The sequence below is a fragment of the Microcaecilia unicolor genome, chromosome 4 (assembly GCF_901765095.1).
Source record: "Microcaecilia unicolor chromosome 4, aMicUni1.1, whole genome shotgun sequence".
NCBI classification, from domain to species: Eukaryota; Metazoa; Chordata; class Amphibia; order Gymnophiona; family Siphonopidae; genus Microcaecilia; species Microcaecilia unicolor.
Window position 1 is genome coordinate 343895961 of NC_044034.1, and position 17307 is coordinate 343913267.

Sequence of the window (17307 nt, forward strand, 5' to 3'; positions counted from 1 at the left end):
GGATTCTTCTCCTCACCGCTCCTGCAACACCGCATTCTCCACTCAAAATGCCTCTGGCATCTAGCTGCTGGCATTGTTAGCAGGATCTGCACATCAGGGCTGAAAATGATATCAGTAACAAGCAGGAGGGGGGCGATTGCCACCCTCCCTTCAGCGAAGATACAAGCCCTGAACCACCTGGGACTGCGAATGGATCTATAGGCCCTAGGCCCTACCACAAGGGAACAGTAGCCACAGGGTAATCTCTATGTTTCCCTCTCCACTTAGGCATCAATAAAAAGAGGAAAACCCTTTCATCTACAGATATAAAGTTAAAAAGGCAGGAGCGACTGCACGGTGCTTCATTCATGCTGCCATCTTGTCCCCCCCCCCCCCCCCCCCAGGGCCAGTCAAACCCGGTAAGCGGGGTAAGCACCGCAGGGGGGCACCTGCCTTCAAGGGTGCCGTTGCAGCACTGCGCCGCCATACCGCGCCGCCCTTGGTGGTTAAAATTTTTTATTTACCTCCGTTCCAGCGGCCGCATCATTTCAAAGCCCTGCCCGTCTCTAGCCTTCCCTCCCTTCGTGAGTTCGTTCCCGCAGAGTCCCGCCTTCTGACCTCATTTCCTCGAGGGCGGGACTCTGAGGGAACGAACTCATGAAGGGAGGGAAGGCTAAAGACAGGCAGGGCTTTGAAATTACGCAGCCGCTGGGATGGAGGTAAATTAAAAAAGACTTAAACCATGCAGGGTGGCAATAAGAAAAAGGGGGATGTTGAGGGGAGAAGAGGGCGGGCAGATGGCCATAAATGGGAGGGGAATGGGGGCGAAGGAGAATCGCTGGACAGGGGCAGGGTGGGAGAAGAGAGAAAGGAGAAGCTGGGGGGGGGGCGCCAACTGATGGTCTGCAGGGGGGCGCCAGAGACCCTAGGACCGGCCCTGCCCCCCGCCCCTTGATCCACCAGATATTAACTTTGCTGCCATGTTTTGCAGTATTTGCAAGCATGAGATTTGATAGTCTTCTATATCCAGTAGAATAATATTGCTAAAATCCAATGTGGACAGAACCATGGCTTGAACAATCGTTCTCACATGTTTACTCCAACCAGGGAACACTCCAGATTAATAGTCAGTTTTTTACAGGCTCGAGGGAATGAACTGTATCCTCCTTTTATCCAGATTAATACTCAGTTCTTTATAGCCTCAAGGGAATGCGCTGTAACTTCCTTTTATCCAGATTAATACTCAGTTAGGCTCAAGGGAATGAACTGTATCCTCCTTTTAGTGAGTCCCTCACAGCTGACTTTGCAAAATCATTCAAGCCACACAAGTATCCAAACAGCTTTTTCAGGTTTCTTGCTTTAGCAGGTCACTGCAGGTTCAAAGCTTCATCATATTTGGCATGTACAAATGATTCCAAGAACTGAACAAATGACCTGGAATTACACAGAACGGAGGAAATACAAACTGGCACACTTCACCATGCAGAGAGAACTCCTTGGCTGCAGGCGTCATGCAGGCCGAGACCCCATCTCCCACTCAACTCACACAATTTACAAATATTACTGTGCAGAGACCACAGTAAGGAAGGGAAGAAATCCTTAAAGATAGACTGTGATTTTTTTTTATTTCTCATTTGTTTAAAGTACTCAACTGTGTGAATTTTTTTCGTTGTTAACGGTACGTTCCCTCTCTTTCCAAATCATCTCCTTCTCAGTTGTTCATGTTGTATTCATATTTTTGGGGTATACAACGGTCCTGCTGTCTCCTCCACTAAAGCCACTTTCATGGAAAGCATTCTTCCAAAAACGTGGCTACAATCCTGCCAAATAAGCCCTATTAATTTTGCAGAAGGCTCTGTATCAACTTCACATGTTTCTCGTCATACAATTATAGTTTCCAAAGGAAAATGGCAATTCATTGCACCGTGCTGATTGTCTTACAGAACGATTCATAGGGCATTCTGCTGAGCAAGAAGTAGGCCACTTGCATATTACAGCTAGCACCAGTCATGACTGCCAAAATCAGAGTCCAGCTTTCAACACTTAATGAAAAACAGCAGGCTGGTATAATTATAAATACAAGAACTGTAGATTCTTCTTTGAATGGAAAAGCAATATTTCTATGTAATGTAGATAGTAATAAAGCATTTATAGATGTGTGAATGCATTTAGTCCCTTGCTGGGCAATTTGTTTTTAAGAAAAGAAAATTAAAAAAACATTTTAAGCAATTAGAATATGAGTATCTTTAGAGATTTTGTGGATTCAGCTCGTAAATAAAATAACTCTTTCTAGAGATAAGTGCAGGAGTGTGGTAGCCGTGTTAGTCCACTCTTAAGGTTATCAATAGAAATCAAACAAAATAAAACATGGAAAAGAAAATAATATGATACCTTTTTTATTGGACATAACTTAATACATTTCTTGATTAGCTTTCGAAGGTTGCCCTTCTTCGTCAGATTGGAAATAAGCAAATGTGCTAGCTGACAGTGTATATAAGTGAAAACATTCAAGCATTACTATGATAGTCTGACAGGGTGGGAGGATGGGGGTGGGTCAGAGGTATGCATGGGGACATCAAAGCATATCATTGATATTCTAACAGGATGGGTGTGGGTAGGTGAGGGGAGGGTGATCAACAGAGACATACAGCTTTATGGTTTATAATGGGCTAGGAACCCCAGGTCCTTGTTAAGTCCTTTCTGTTGGGTGTTAAAATATTCAATCATTCTGACTTCAAAGGTCTTACGTTCTTGTATGGTTTTAAAGTTACCTTTCAGTATTCTCACTGTGAAATCACTGATACAGTGTCCTGGTTCTGTGAAGTGCTGTCCCACCGGGGTGGGGGCCCTACTGGCTGTATTGTTCATATGATGTCTATGTAAATTGAATCTTGTCTTAAGCATCTGGCCTGTTTCTCCAATATAGCATCCTTTGTTACATTTTTTACACTGAATGATATATACCACATTGGAAGATGAGCAAGTGAAAGATCCCTTTATGTTGAATATCTTTCATTTGTGGATGACTTTGGGGTCCTGTGAAATATTTTGGCATAGTTTGCAACTGGATAAATTACAGGGAAGTGTGCCCTTCTGTTCCTTTTCAGTCTGTGATGGAAGTTTACTTCTGATTAGCTTGTGTTTTAAGTTGGGTGGCTGTCGGAAGGCCAGTACTGGTGGGGATGGGAATATCTCTTTCAGTAATTCATCCTCCTGGAGTATAGGTTGTAGATCTCTTATGATTTTCCTCAGTTTTTCCAGCTCTGGATTGTATGTCACTACAAGGGGGATTCTGTCTGTGGCTTTTTTTTCTTTGTACTGTAGCAGATTCTCCCTGGGTGTTTTGAGGGAGGAGGCAATATTCTTGGAGATTATTTTGGGGTTGTAGCCTTTCTGTTTGAAGGATGCAGTCAGGCTTTTAAGGTGTCTGTCTCTGTCCCCTGGGTCAGAGCAGATACGGTGGTATCTTGTGGCTTGGCTGTAAATGATGGATCTTTTTGTATGTGAAGGATGGAAGCTGGAGTTGTGGAGGTAGCTGCATCTGTCTGTGGGTTTCTTGTATATGTATATAGAGATAAGTGCAAAAGCATCATAGGCACCAACTCTGTGGGTGTTATGGGTGCTTACACCCCCAATATTTTTAAGATATATTTTATTAAATTTAGAGCTGAAATCTCCAATGCTGCAGGACAGCAAAGGAAGGCAGGAAGGAAGTGTTTCTGCATCCCAGTCAGGGTTGCCAGGTGGAAATTTTTTTTCCCACCCAAACCAGCCTAAATCCAGCCCACAACCCGCCCAAACTCAAACCCCGCCCCTGACACCCCCACCCCCGCATCATCAACCCCGCCCCCGCCGTCATCAACTCCGCCCCGCCGTCAGCGGCCCCGCCTCTCCTGTCACCGGCCCCGCCTCCCTCGTCATCGGCCCCGCCCCCGCCGTCATCAACCCCGCCCCGCCGTCATCGGCCCCGCCCAAAACGTCACTAACCCCGCCCAAAACGTCACTAACCCCGCCCCCCGCAGCCGAAAAAACCGCCCAAAAAAACCGCCCTGAAGCCCAAAAAGCAGCCCAAAAAACCGCAACCCGCTGCGGGCAAAAATTGCCCGTGGCGGGTCACGGAAAACCGCCCAATTGGGCGGTAAAACCGCCCACCTGGCAACACTGATCCCAGTTACTTTACTGCTCCCGCCTCCCCCTGTAGCCTATTGGCTGGAATATCTGATCAATGGGCTACAGGAAGGAGAGAGAGAAAGAGAGAGAGAGACATATTCTATAACTATGCGTGTAAATTTTGGAACATCCACGAAACTCCCATTTCCTCACCCATAACATGCCCCTTTTTGCCTATGCACGTTAGAAGTTAGGCACACTGCATTACAGAATGCACTTAGCGAGTTGTGTGCGTAAATTCTAATTATTGCCAATTAGTGCTCATTATTGCTTGTTAAGAGCTGTTATCAGTGGCGTTCCGTGGTTGGCTGACACCCGGGGTGGATCGCCGCTGCGCACACCCCCCCCCCCGGGTGCAGTGCAACACGGCGCCTCCCCCTGTGTGGCACGGCACCCTCCCTGGCGTGGACCCCCCGTCGCAGTGCCTCTCACTCCCTCCCACCAACAGTCCCCACCTGCCTACCAGCTGAGCTCCGTGCACCCGGCACCTCGAATCTGCAGCGCTGCTGACTGTAAAAGAAGAAAATTGTCTCGGCGTTGGCCCTTCCCTCACACTGTGTCCCGCCCTCTGATGTAACTTCCTATTTCCTCGAGGGCGGGACACAGTGAGGGAACAGCCAACGAGACAATTTTCTTCTTTTACGGTCATCAGCGCTGCAGATTCAAGGTGCCGGGCGCACGGAGCTCATCTGATAGGCAGGTGGGGACTGTCAGATGGGGGGGGGAGTGAGAGGCGCTGCGCCAGGGGGGGGGTCCACGCCAGGGGGCTGCCATGCCACGCCGGGGGGGGGTGAATGGAGCACCCCCCACCTGTTGACACCCGGGGCGGACCGCCCCCACCACCCCGCCCTTGCTACACCACTGGCTGTTATCAATGCTGATTAGCTTGCTAAGCCAATTAAGTTATGCGCGTTGTTGTAGAAAACACTTGGATTTCAGCACGGATCTCAAGGTGCGCTATACAGTATCGGGGGGATAGTGCACACTCTTTCCTGATAGTGTACGTATGCACACACTATTACAGCACGTACTATCAGGAAAGAGTGCTCTCTTAGCAAACAGTGGGGCTGTTTTACAAAAGGTGCGGAAGGGCCTACGTGCGTGCAGTGCACATAGCAGGAACAAAAAAAGAATGTATGGCAACAATTTCAAGCAATTAACCCCCCCCCCCCCCCCACAAAAGAACTGATCTCCAGATTGGTGGGCTCTTATCCAAGTCTAGGAGACATATCAATGTGGATGAGCATGAGCGTGAAGGTATCCAATCAACAATTTAGAATCCAAAAAGAGGCTCCAAAATTTGTGGAAACTTCTTTCAGCAACCAGGATATGTCCAACCTGCTTTGTGTTATCCCAAACGTTAAAGCCTAATGCCCTGAGGTAACCAATTTAAGTGGAGGAGTAGCCTAATGGTTAGTGCAGAAGCCTAAGAAACAGGGGAACCGGTTCTGATTCCTTCCGCAGCTCCTTATCACTCTGGGCAAGTCACCTAACCCTTCATTGTCCCAGGTACACAATAAGTACTTCTATATAATATGTAAACAGCTTTGATTGTAACCACAGAAAAGCAGTATATCAAGTCCCATCCCTTTTCCCTACCTGGAACTTAGGGGCCCTTTTACAGAGTGACGTAAGCCCAACAGGTGCTTATCACACGCTAATCTGAAACTACCGCCAGCTGAACACGGGAGCCGGCAATATTTCCAGCATTTGCAGCACTACGGAAAATAGCTAGATATTTTCCAGCGCGGCACTAACCTGGCAGTAATCAGGCAGCACCGCAAGCTACCTGGTTACCGCCGGGTTAACGTGGGAGTCCTTAACGCCACCTCAGTGGGTGGAGTTAAGTGCTCCCCTCCACATGGCCATGCGGTAAGTGAAATCTCACCACATGGCCATGCCATTTTTTTTGGCCTTTTTACCCACTGTGGTAAAAAGGACCGCGGCGCATAGCAAAAGGGGCCCCCACTGCCGCTAGCATAGGGCCCTTTTTAACGCAGCTTGGTGTGCAAGGAAAAACGTTTTTGTTTTCTTTAGTTTCCCGTGTGGTTTCCAGTGTATGACCCAGAACATGGCATCCTATACTTACAAGATGGGAGATTTGATATAAATCAATTGTGAGGTATTTTTATAGAACTGTAAGGTCCTTCAGCTGATGTTTGTAATTTTCATTGACTATAGCAACACTTTTGACTGCATAAATCATGAAAACTTCTCGGTCATACACTACAAACACAGGAAACTAAAGAAAACAAAAGCTTTTCCTTGCACACCTCTATTCTATAATCTAGTACAGATAGCTCCTGCAATCCTCTTAAATGTGTATCTCCTCTAACTTCGAATGTCAGCTCTTCACACAAGACTGTTGCCTGTGGCACCCACAGGGCTTGTGTTGATCATTGCTTGCATAGCACAGCACAGGGATTCTCAACCCAGTCCTTGGGACGCACCTTGCCAGTCAGGTTTTCAGGATACCCACAATGAATATTCATGAGAGATATTTGCAAGCCCTACCTCCATTGTATGCAAATTTATCTCATGAATATTTGTTGTGGGTATCCTGAAGATCTGACTAGCTAGGAATGTCTCAAGGACTGGGTTGAGAACCCCTGGTATACCAGAACACCTGATAGTTCTCATGCACAAACTTTACACTGATCAAGAAATAACAGTTTGAACGGAACAAGGACAGACAGAATAGTTTTAAATCAGCAAAGGTGTATGACAAAGCTATATACTTTCCTCTTACCTGTTCAATCTATATGCAGAATAAATCATTTGAGAAAGGACTGTAGAAAGAAACCCATGCAGATGATATCATGTTACTGGCTGAAAGTGAAGATGACTGGTTATCAAGATCAAGAAACATTCTCAAAATAGGCCTGCACCATAACACGAAAAAGACAAAGATCCTGACAATTGGAAAAATCAACAATTTCATTCTTGACAGAGAAGTAATAGAAATAGTAGATAACTTCAACCTGCTTCGATCAATAATCAAGCAGTCAAGAAATCCAGTGATATATTGCTCATGGCAGAATGGCCAAGAAGGACCTAGACAAGATCTTCAAGGACGGAGATGCATCTCTGCATACCAAGATTCAACTTATCCAAGCCATAGTATTTTCAATAAAGTCATATGGATGTGAAAGCTGGACAGTGAAGAAGCAAGACAGGAAGACAATCAATGCCTTCATATTATGGTGCTGGAGAAGAATCAGCATATATCATAGACTGCCTGAAAAACAAATCAATCGGAAGCTCAAATGTCAAGACTTTAGACATTTCATGTGAAGAGAAAGATCATTCGAGAAAGACATTATGTTTGACCAAGTTAAAGGTCAACACATAAGAGGAAGACCAGCAATGCCATGGATCGATATATTAACAGTAGCTATGGATATCATTCATCAGTGATTAGCCACCCGACTGAAGACCGAATACTGTTCAGGGCAACTATCCAGAGGGCTGCCATGAGTCAATACTCAATAGCAGTTAACAACAGGTACTAGAAATCATTATTAGAAACAGCATATTTTGAATGTAAAGAAAGTAATTCTCAAGCAATACAAATGTAAGGCAATTTGTTTGCGAATGTTGTGATCCCCCCCCCCTCAATAAATCTTGTAGGAAAAGCTGGAATGATGATATGGGGTTGGCAGTGAGATCCGGCATGAAGAGACCCCACATTGTCCAAGCTTTACACTTCTATGTTGGTTTAGCCGGTTCCTCAAGCAATTTACTCCCCAGGAAAGAAGAACTGGTAACTTATCCACATCCAGTGCATTTAATCAATTGACTTCATAGTTATTATTTTCTGTTCAATGATACAGGGGCAATTTTACAAATCTCAGTGTTAGTTTTTTTTTTTTTTTTTGTTACATTTGTACCCCGCACTTTCCCACTCATGGCAGGCTCAATGCGGCAATGGAGGGTTAAGTGACTTGCCCAGAGTCACAAGGAGCTGCCTGTGCCTGAAGTGGGAATTGAACTCAGTTTCCCAGGACCAAAGTCCACCACCCTAACCACTAGGCCACTGTGTTCAGCTCACCAACATTCATGCAGCAGTTAATGGGCTAGACTTACGATTTATAAGATCCTATGGCAGCAGGTCAGCAAACCTTTTATGGGTTATTTACGGCTCATATAGTTCAGGTAAGGCATGGCCATCCTCCTGCATGTTCTTGGTTGCCAAAGCAACCTGGTGCTGCACCACCAACTTCAACAAAATTGCACTGGAGTTTGTCATAGCGACCTGTCAGATATTGGCATAATGCCAAAATTCTACAAGACCAGCACTGGCCTCATGTCTAAGTATGGTCAATATTTTCTTAAGGGGGTCTTTTATGAAGCAGCGGTAAGCCCAACGTTTACCACTTGCTAATCCGGTACTACTGCTGGGTTACTTGCCGCACGGCCATTTCTTTAAAAAAAAAAAAAAGACAGCCTTTTACCCACTGCAGTAAAAGGGGCTTCAGCGCACATCAAAAACACATGCTGATACCAGCGCAGGCCCCCTTTTACCGTAGCTTGGTAAAATCGATACTTACACCTGGTTCTCTACCTATCCATATTATTTTGCCTGTGGCCACCAGGGGGAGCTCTGAACTAGAACACACTTCTTGAAAACTATCCACCTTATAATTGAAAGAGAAAAACGCCTAGATTTCGACCCAAATCGGGAGATAGACGTTTATCTCACAAAAACGAATAAATCGGTATAATGGAAAGCCGATTTTGGACGTTTTCAACTGCACTCCATCGCGGAAGCGTACAAAGTTGATGGGGGCGTGTCGGAGGCGTGGCGAAGGTGGAACTGGGGCGTGGTTATCGGCCGAGGAGAGATGGGCGCCTTTCGCCGATAATGGAAAAAAAGTATGCGTTTGTAGCTAGAATTTAGGGCACTTTTCCTGGACCCTGTTTTTTCACGAATAAGGCCCCAAAAAGTGCCCTAAATGACCAGATTACCCCCAGAGGGAATCGGGGATGACCTCCCCTGACTCCCCCAGTGGTCACTAACCCCCTCCCACCACAAAAAAAATGATGTTTCACAACTTTTTATTTTCACCCTCAAATGTCATACCCACCTCCCTGGCAGCAGTATGCAGGTCCCTGGAGCAGTTGTTAGGGGGTGCAGTGGACTTCAGGCAGGTGGACCCAGGCCCATCCCCCCCTACCTGTTACAATTGTGCTGCTTAAGGCTTAGTCGTCCAACCCCCCCAAACCCACTGTACCCACATGTAGGTGCCCCCCTTCACCCCTTAGGGCTATAGTAATGGTGTAGACTTGTGGGCAGTGGGTTTTGAGGGGGATTTGGGGGGCTCAACACACAAGGGAAGGGTGCTATGCACCTGGGAGCTCTTTTACCTTTTTTTTTGTTTTTGTAAAAGTGCCCCCTAGGGTGCCCGGTTGGTGTCCTGACATGTGAGGGGGACCAGTGCACTACGACTCCTGGCCCCTCCCACGAACAAATGCCTTGGATTTATTCGTTTTTGAGCTGGGCGCTTTCATTTTCCATTATCGCTGAAAAACAAAAACGCCCAGCTCACAAATTGTCGAATAAAACATGGACGTCTATTTTTTTCGAAAATACGGTTCGATCCGCCCCTTCACGGACCCGTTCTCGGAGATAAACGCCCATGGAGATAGACGTTTCCGTTCGATTATGCCCCTCCATGTCTAGCACTGAAAAACATACAGGTCAATATCTTGATGCCACAGCCAGCGTTTTTTATAATCGCTGGTTGCAGTGGTCAAAAATATCTGGATATTCAGTATCACCATCTATTCAGTGCCACTATTATTATTATTATTATTATTATTATTCTGGATAGTGGCCAACGTGGAATATCCAGATAAGGCGTTCAGTGCTGGAACTTTATTTATTTATTTATTTTATTGGGATTTATTAACCACCTTTATGAAGAGATTCACCCAAGACGATGTACAGCAGGTATAGTTTAACATAAAACTTATAATTTTGTTAACGGCATAACACTAGTAAAATAACCAAGAATAAACATGAATACAATAAGGGGTCCTTTTACAAAGGCGCACTGAAAAATGGCTTGCGGTAGTGTAGGTGCAGGTTTTGGGTGCATGCAGAATCATTTTTCAGTGCACCTGTAAAAAATCCCTCCCCCCCCCCCCCCCCCCGAAAATGGACGTGTGACAAAATCTTAAAAGCAGCTCACCCTGGCTAACGACATAACCAGAAATATGGATGCACCAAAGATGTGCACAAATGTATTCAGGGTGGCATGTTTTCTGTTTTTTTTTTGGATCCCCAATACCACACATCCCCAACACAGCTGAGACATCTGTGGACCCTGACCCTGGCATTTTTCTCTAGAGGACATGCAGTTGCACATTCCCCTCCACAGACCTACTACTACTACTTAACATTTCTAAAGCGCTACTAGGGTTACGCAGCGCTGTACAATTTAACATGGAAGGACAGTCCCTGCTCAAGGAGCTTACAATCTAAAAGACAGGTGTACAATCTAAAAGACAATCTAAACAATCTAAAGACAAGTGTACAATCTAAAGACAAGTGTACAATCTAAAAGACAGGTGAACAATCTAAAAGACAAGTGTACAATCTAAAAGACAAGTGTACAATCTAAAGACAGGTGAACAATCTAAAGACAATCTAAACAATCTAAAGACAAGACAAGTGTAGAGTCCTCAACACAAACCCATAACAATGCTGGCTTTAGAAAACATAGATGAGCTGTCTTATGCCTCTTTCTGCAGCCACCTCCTGCCTGATCTGCTGGAAGAGGTCAGGGTGCTGGTGTCTGAAGTGGTGGACCTTACTACTACTACTACTACTTAACATTTCTAAAGCGCTACTAGGGTTACGCAGCGCTGTACAATTTAACATGGAAGGACAGTCCCTGCTCAAGGAGCTTACAATCTAAAAGACAGGTGTACAATCTAAAGACAATTTAAACAATCTAAAGACAAGACAAGTGTAGAGTCCTCAACACAAACCCATAACAATGCTGGCTTTAGAAAACATAGATGAGCTGTCTTATGCCTCTTTCTGCAGCCACCTCCTGCCTGATCTGCTGGAAGAGGTCAGGGTGCTGGTGTCTGAAGTGGTGGACCTTACTACTACTACTACTACTTAACATTTCTAAAGCGCTACTAGGGTTACGCAGGGCTGTACAATTTAACATGGAAGGACAGTCCCTGCTCAAAGAGTTTACAATCTAAAGGACAAATGTACAGTCAGTCAAGTAGAGGCAGTCAAATTGGGGCAGTCTAGATTTCCTGAAAGGTATAAAGGTTAGGTGCTGAAAGCAACATTGAAGAGGTGGGCTTTGAGCAAGGATTTGAAGATGGGTAGGGAGGGGGCTTGGTGTAAGGGCTCAGGAAGTTTATTCCAAGCATAAGGTGAGGCGAGGCAGAATGGGCGGAGCCTGGAGTTGGCAGTGGTGGAGAAGGGTACTGAGAGGAGGGATTTGTCCTGTGAGCGGAGGTTTCGGGCGGGAACGTAAGGGGAGATGAGGGTAGAGAGGTAATGAGGGGCTGCAGACTGAGTGCATTTGTAGGTGAGAAGGAGAAGCTTGAACTGTATGCGGTATCTGATCGGAAGCCAGTGAAGTGATGTGCAAAAGAGTTCTGAACGGATTGAAGGGGGGATAGATGGTTAAGTGGGAGGCCAGTGAGCAGTAGGTTGCAGTAGTCAAGGTGAGAGGTAATGAGAGCGTGGATGAGAGTTCAGGTGGTGTGCTCAGAGAGGAAAGGGTGAATTTTGCTGATGTTAAAGAGGAAGAAGCGACAGGTCTTGGCTGTCTGCTGGATATGCGCAGAGAAGGAGAGGGAGGAGTCGAAGATGACTCCGAGGTTGCGGGCGGATGAGACGGGGAGGATGAGGGTGTTATCAACTGAGATTGAGAGAGGAGGAATAGGAGAAGTGGGTTTTGGTGGAAAGACGATAAGCTCGGTCTTGGCCATGTTCAGTTTCAGGTGGCGGTTGGACATCCATGCAGCAATGTCGGATAAGCAGGCCAATACCTTGGTCTGGATCTCCGCGGTGATGTCTGTAACCCTTCCAGCTCCCTCCTCACATCAAATTTTCTGTGGGGACAGAGCAGTACAGATTTCACCATGTGTTCAGAGTCCTAGGACAACAGTCTACTTACCAGGACCTCCCCACCTCTCATCCATGTTTCTCTGAACCACACTGATGAGTGATAGCACTCATCTGTCATCAGTTATATATGCTCCCTACTCTCCCACAGCTGTATAGAAGGACTTATTGCTATATATGGGTGTTTGTTGCTAATGTATGGCTATATATGGCAGTTAGAAGGTTTGGGATGTTCCCTTGGCCCAGAGGCATGCATGCATGCTTGGGATCCACATAGCTTGGCCAAGCATGTAGAACAATTACTGGCCACCCATACTATTCAGGGGACAACAATGGTGGGACAGCAGCAGGCAGCTGATGGCATGCGTGTTCTTCTGCCTCTCTACAATGGCAGTACTAGTCAGACGCTGCAGGGTTGGACCTCTTTTAGCACTGAGCTTACCCTACCATACTTTGCCCTCAATATCAGGCAGATTGGGATGCCTAACATTTTCCCCTGAGGTTTCAGAAGACCATCAGATTTTCCATAGTAGGACAGACCAAAGTATCCTGTTTCCAACAATGGCCAATGCATATCACACATGGGTGTCAAGATTCCAAAAATGTACAACAGATTGAATGCTGCTTCTCCTAGAAATAAGCAGGGCATTTTCCCTAGTCCATGCCGTACTTTGTATTGTTGTTCGAATATTTTTACTGCTCTAATTGCTTCCGGCTCATGTTTGATCTATTTTTACTGTACACCGCCTTGAGTGAATTCCTTCAAAGAGGCGGTAAATAAATTGTTTATTTATTATTAGGTCTGCCTCACCCGTTTGGGCAGCGGAAGCCAAGGGCTCTCTCTACTATCCTGGATAGAACTGCACATCCCCTCTAGATACTTAATTACTCTAACCTTGTATCTGCTCTGTCAGATTTACAGTCTAGGCAGTAGCAAATTCAATAATTAGGAGGAAACCCAGTATTCAAAAGATATAATAAGATAGTTTATTAGCAAAAGCATCTTACCCAAAGATAGTACCAGCAGTTCAGACATTCACATGGTAGAACAACACTTCATGACTGATGACATGTGCCTTCAAAGGTTGCTGGTTTCTCTCCAGTGGCGTAGCAAGGAGGGGGGGCAGGAGGGGCGGTCCGCCCCGGGTGTCAGCTCAGGGGGGGGTGCTCTCTGCCAGCTCCCCCCCTTGGCGAATCGACACCCCCCCCTGACCAGCTCCCGCACCCTACCTAACTTTAAAAAGAATATCGGGAGGCGCAGCACCTCGCGCCTGCCCTGCACGTAAAAGAAATGTGGACCGTCGGGTCTTCCCTCGCTCTATCTGTCCCGCCCTCCACTGACAGAACTTCCTATTTCCGCAAGGGCGGGACAGACAGAGCGAGAGAAGGCCCGACGGTCCACATTTCTTTTACGTGCAGGGCAGGCGCGAGGCGCTGCGCCTCCCGATATTCTTTTTAAAGGTAGGGTGCGGGAGCTGGTCGGGGAGGGGGGTGTCATCGTGCTGCACCCGGGGGGGGGTGCAACGGCGAACCGCCTCGCCCCGGGTGGCAGCCCCCCCCCCCTGCTACGCCACTGCTTCTCTCTCTTCGCTCTCTAAAACACTGCTTAGGTAGCAGACCTTTTATACAATTTTGGTCCTATAGATCCCTATGAGCATTTCACTTTCCCACCTGCACTTTCGTCGTAATTGGCACATATATCCAATTATGCCCAAGTTCTAACTTTTCTTATCTTTCATCCAATTAGGACCAAGTTTCAACCTTAGCAAGTTTGCTTATCACTTATCCAATTATGACCAAGTTTCAGCTCTCCTATCTCCAAACTTCGCTTACCCTTAAATTGAACTTTTCTTCACCTGGCCCAATTAGTTTTATAGTTTCTCAGTATGCCTATGTCCAGCTATACACAACCCTTGCCAACTTTGTAACTCTGCCAAGGTTAAGCAGGCTGTCACATTTCTTCAGTGAAGTATCAGGACTGAGAGATGCTATGATTTTAGAGGCCTAGTTTACTTTAGAAAGCCTGAACCTGTTTTTCGCTGCATTCAATTTGTGACAATTGTTTACAAAATCCTAATAAATAAATAAATAAATAAATAGATAATACCACAGGGCAGAATAAGTGGGCAGAGAGATGGGCTGTTTTTTTCAGGAATGAACTGCATGCACTGTCCTTTCATTTGCAAGGCAGAAAATAGAGGATTTAGGAAGAAAAGGAATGATGGAGAATCTGAAGTGGAGAAACATTTCTAGGCACTCTAGCAGAAATGAAGTTAATAAAACATTAATTGTTCTGTACTGTAATATGTCATGTGGCCAGTGGCATACCAAGGGGGGGGGGTGGGAGTGGTCCGCCCCGGGTGCACGCCGCTGGGGAGTGCCGCGGTGCACGCCTGCACTGAGTTCGCTGACTTCGCGCGTTCGCTGCAGTTCCCTCTGCCCTGGAACAGGTTACTTCCTGTTCCGGGTCAGCGGGAGCTGCAGCGAACGCGCGAAGTCAGGGAACTCTGAGCAGGCGTGCGCTGTGGCACTCCCCCCCAGCGGCGTGCACCCGGGGGGGGGGTCCGTGCTGCATCGGGGGGTGGGTGCTGCACCCAAGGGGGCGGGGCGCCGCCCCCGGTTGTCCGCCCCCCTAGGAATGCCACTGCATGTGGCAACTCAATATTTGCATTGTTTAAATAAAGTGACTCTCCTTCCGGATTCTAAATGCTTACTTTTGTTGCCAAATGTCACTCCAGTTTGTTTAAAATAGCCAGTCCATGGGAAGCAGAATGTGGTGGTCACGGTCATTTGATATATGTTTTGCTGCAAATTAAGTTTGATCCAGTAAAGCTCTGGCACAAATATACTCTGGCAGAAATTAGAATCAGATGTTTGAAACCCCCCCTAGCTGGGTTTTAGTTGTCCTTGCTCAACAAAACAAGTTGTATTTTTCTGGACACAAAGTTCTTGTTCCTTTGATTAAATCAGTTTTCAGTGCAGCATTTTCTGGTCAGGTAGCAATTCTAAAAGTGGTCAGGGCTGCCGAGAGGGAGGGGCAGGGAGGGGACAAAATTCCCCCGGCCTGGGCCTCCAAGGGGGGCCTCACACCCGCCCTCCGTCGTTGACTGTCTGCCACCGGGCCCCCTGCATTGAAATCACAGCGCCTCTCACCTCCGTGTGAAAGCGCTGCAGGCAGCAGCAGATCGCCTCCCTTCGGGCCTCCTTCCCTCCTTGTGTCCTGCCCTCGTCTGACGTAACTTCCGCGAGGGCGGGACACAGGGAGGCGATCTGCTGCTGCCTGCAGCGCTTTCACACGGAGGTGAGAGGCGCTGTGATTTCAATGCAGGGGGCCTGGCCTGGTGGCAGTAATATTAAGCATATTAAGTGTGTATCTAAAATATCCCACTGCATTCCACAAAACAAAAAGAGCAAATTCCCACAAAATCATCTCTCTCTTTTGATCCAGGCATAGGAAAAAAAAACAGATTCTAAATCCTCCCAGGTTTCAACCTAATTTATGTTTAATGTGGGACGTAAATTTCATAAATCTATCTACCAGTTCAAATAACCACTATCTACAATGACTCAGAAACATCTCCTACCAACCTTCTTACCCTCCATGCTCTTTCCATCTTCTCCTTAATCGCTCCACCGCCTTACCTATCCCAATCCTTTTTCTCATACCTCTTCTATCCCATTTACTCCTTGTTCATTTGTCCTATCACATACCCCCTTTGTTGATTCTGTTACTATTGATTGTATTCTCTTGATACTATGTAAGCTGCATTGAGCCTGCGATGAGCGGGAAAGCGCGGGGTACATAGTAACATAGTAGATGACGGCAGAAAAAGACCTGCACGGTCCATCCAGTCTGCCCAACAAGATAACTCATATTTGCTGCTTTTTGTGTAAACCCTACTTTGATTTGTACCTGTGCTCTTCAGGGCACAGACCTTATAAGTCTGCCCAGCACTATCCCCGCCTTCCAACCACCAGCCCCGCCTCCCAACCACTGGCTCTGGCACAGACCGTACAAGTCTGCCCAGCCCTATCCCCGCCTCCCAACCACCAGCCCCGCCTCCCGATCTTGACTAAGCTCCTGAGGATCCATTCCTTCGGCACAGGATTCCTTTATGCTTATCCCATGCATGTTTGAATTCCGTTACCGTTTTCATTTCCACCACCTCCCGCGGCAGGGCATTCCAAGCATCCACCACCCTCTCCGTGAAAAAATACTTCCTGACATCTTTTCTGAGTCTGCCCCCCTTCGATCTCATTTCATGTCCTCTCGTTCTACCACCTTCCCATCTCCGGAAAAGATTAGTTTGCGGATTAATACCTTTCAAATGTAATAAATAAATAAATAATAAATAAAATAAATAAGTAAATAAATACTGCTGCTGCTTAGTAAAAGGACCCCTAAGTTTGTACCTCAGGCAATGGAGGGGTTGAGTTAGCATTTCCCAATAGTTCATGTACAGTAATTAAACACAGTACATCAGTGCCACAGTGTGGACACTTTTAAATACAACCTCTGATTAATAGTCCTGTTTTCAGAAGTATTTTCCCACAGTATGGCTAATGCTTCTGTAAATATCCCTGTCCTAATACATATGGGCCCAATACAAGCAACGCATGACATGTGTTTAAAGTGTGCATTAGCTCGGTGACACATCTGTATCTGTCAATTGTATTTGGCACAGACTCATATGTATGAAGACACTGTCGGCAAGATATGATTTGAAATAAGAAAATAATCATGAAAGCAAATACCAAAGTGCAATGAGACAAATTTCAAAGGACAAGATAAGATACAACAACAACAACAAAAAAAAGATTTGGGGATGTGTGTATCCTTGTACACAGCATGGATTTAACCCACTGGTTGCCCCAGGCATTTGGATAACCAGCTGTCCTCCACAAGAGGGAGGTGTTTCCCCATGTGAGGTCATTGCTAATCCTAGGAACTCCCCTCCAAAACAGTGAATTTGGCTGGCTGGGGGATTGGGAGTGGAGAAGGGGGGGGTGGTCTGCCTAGTGGAAACTCACCCTTGTTTGTCCAGTTTGCATTTCTT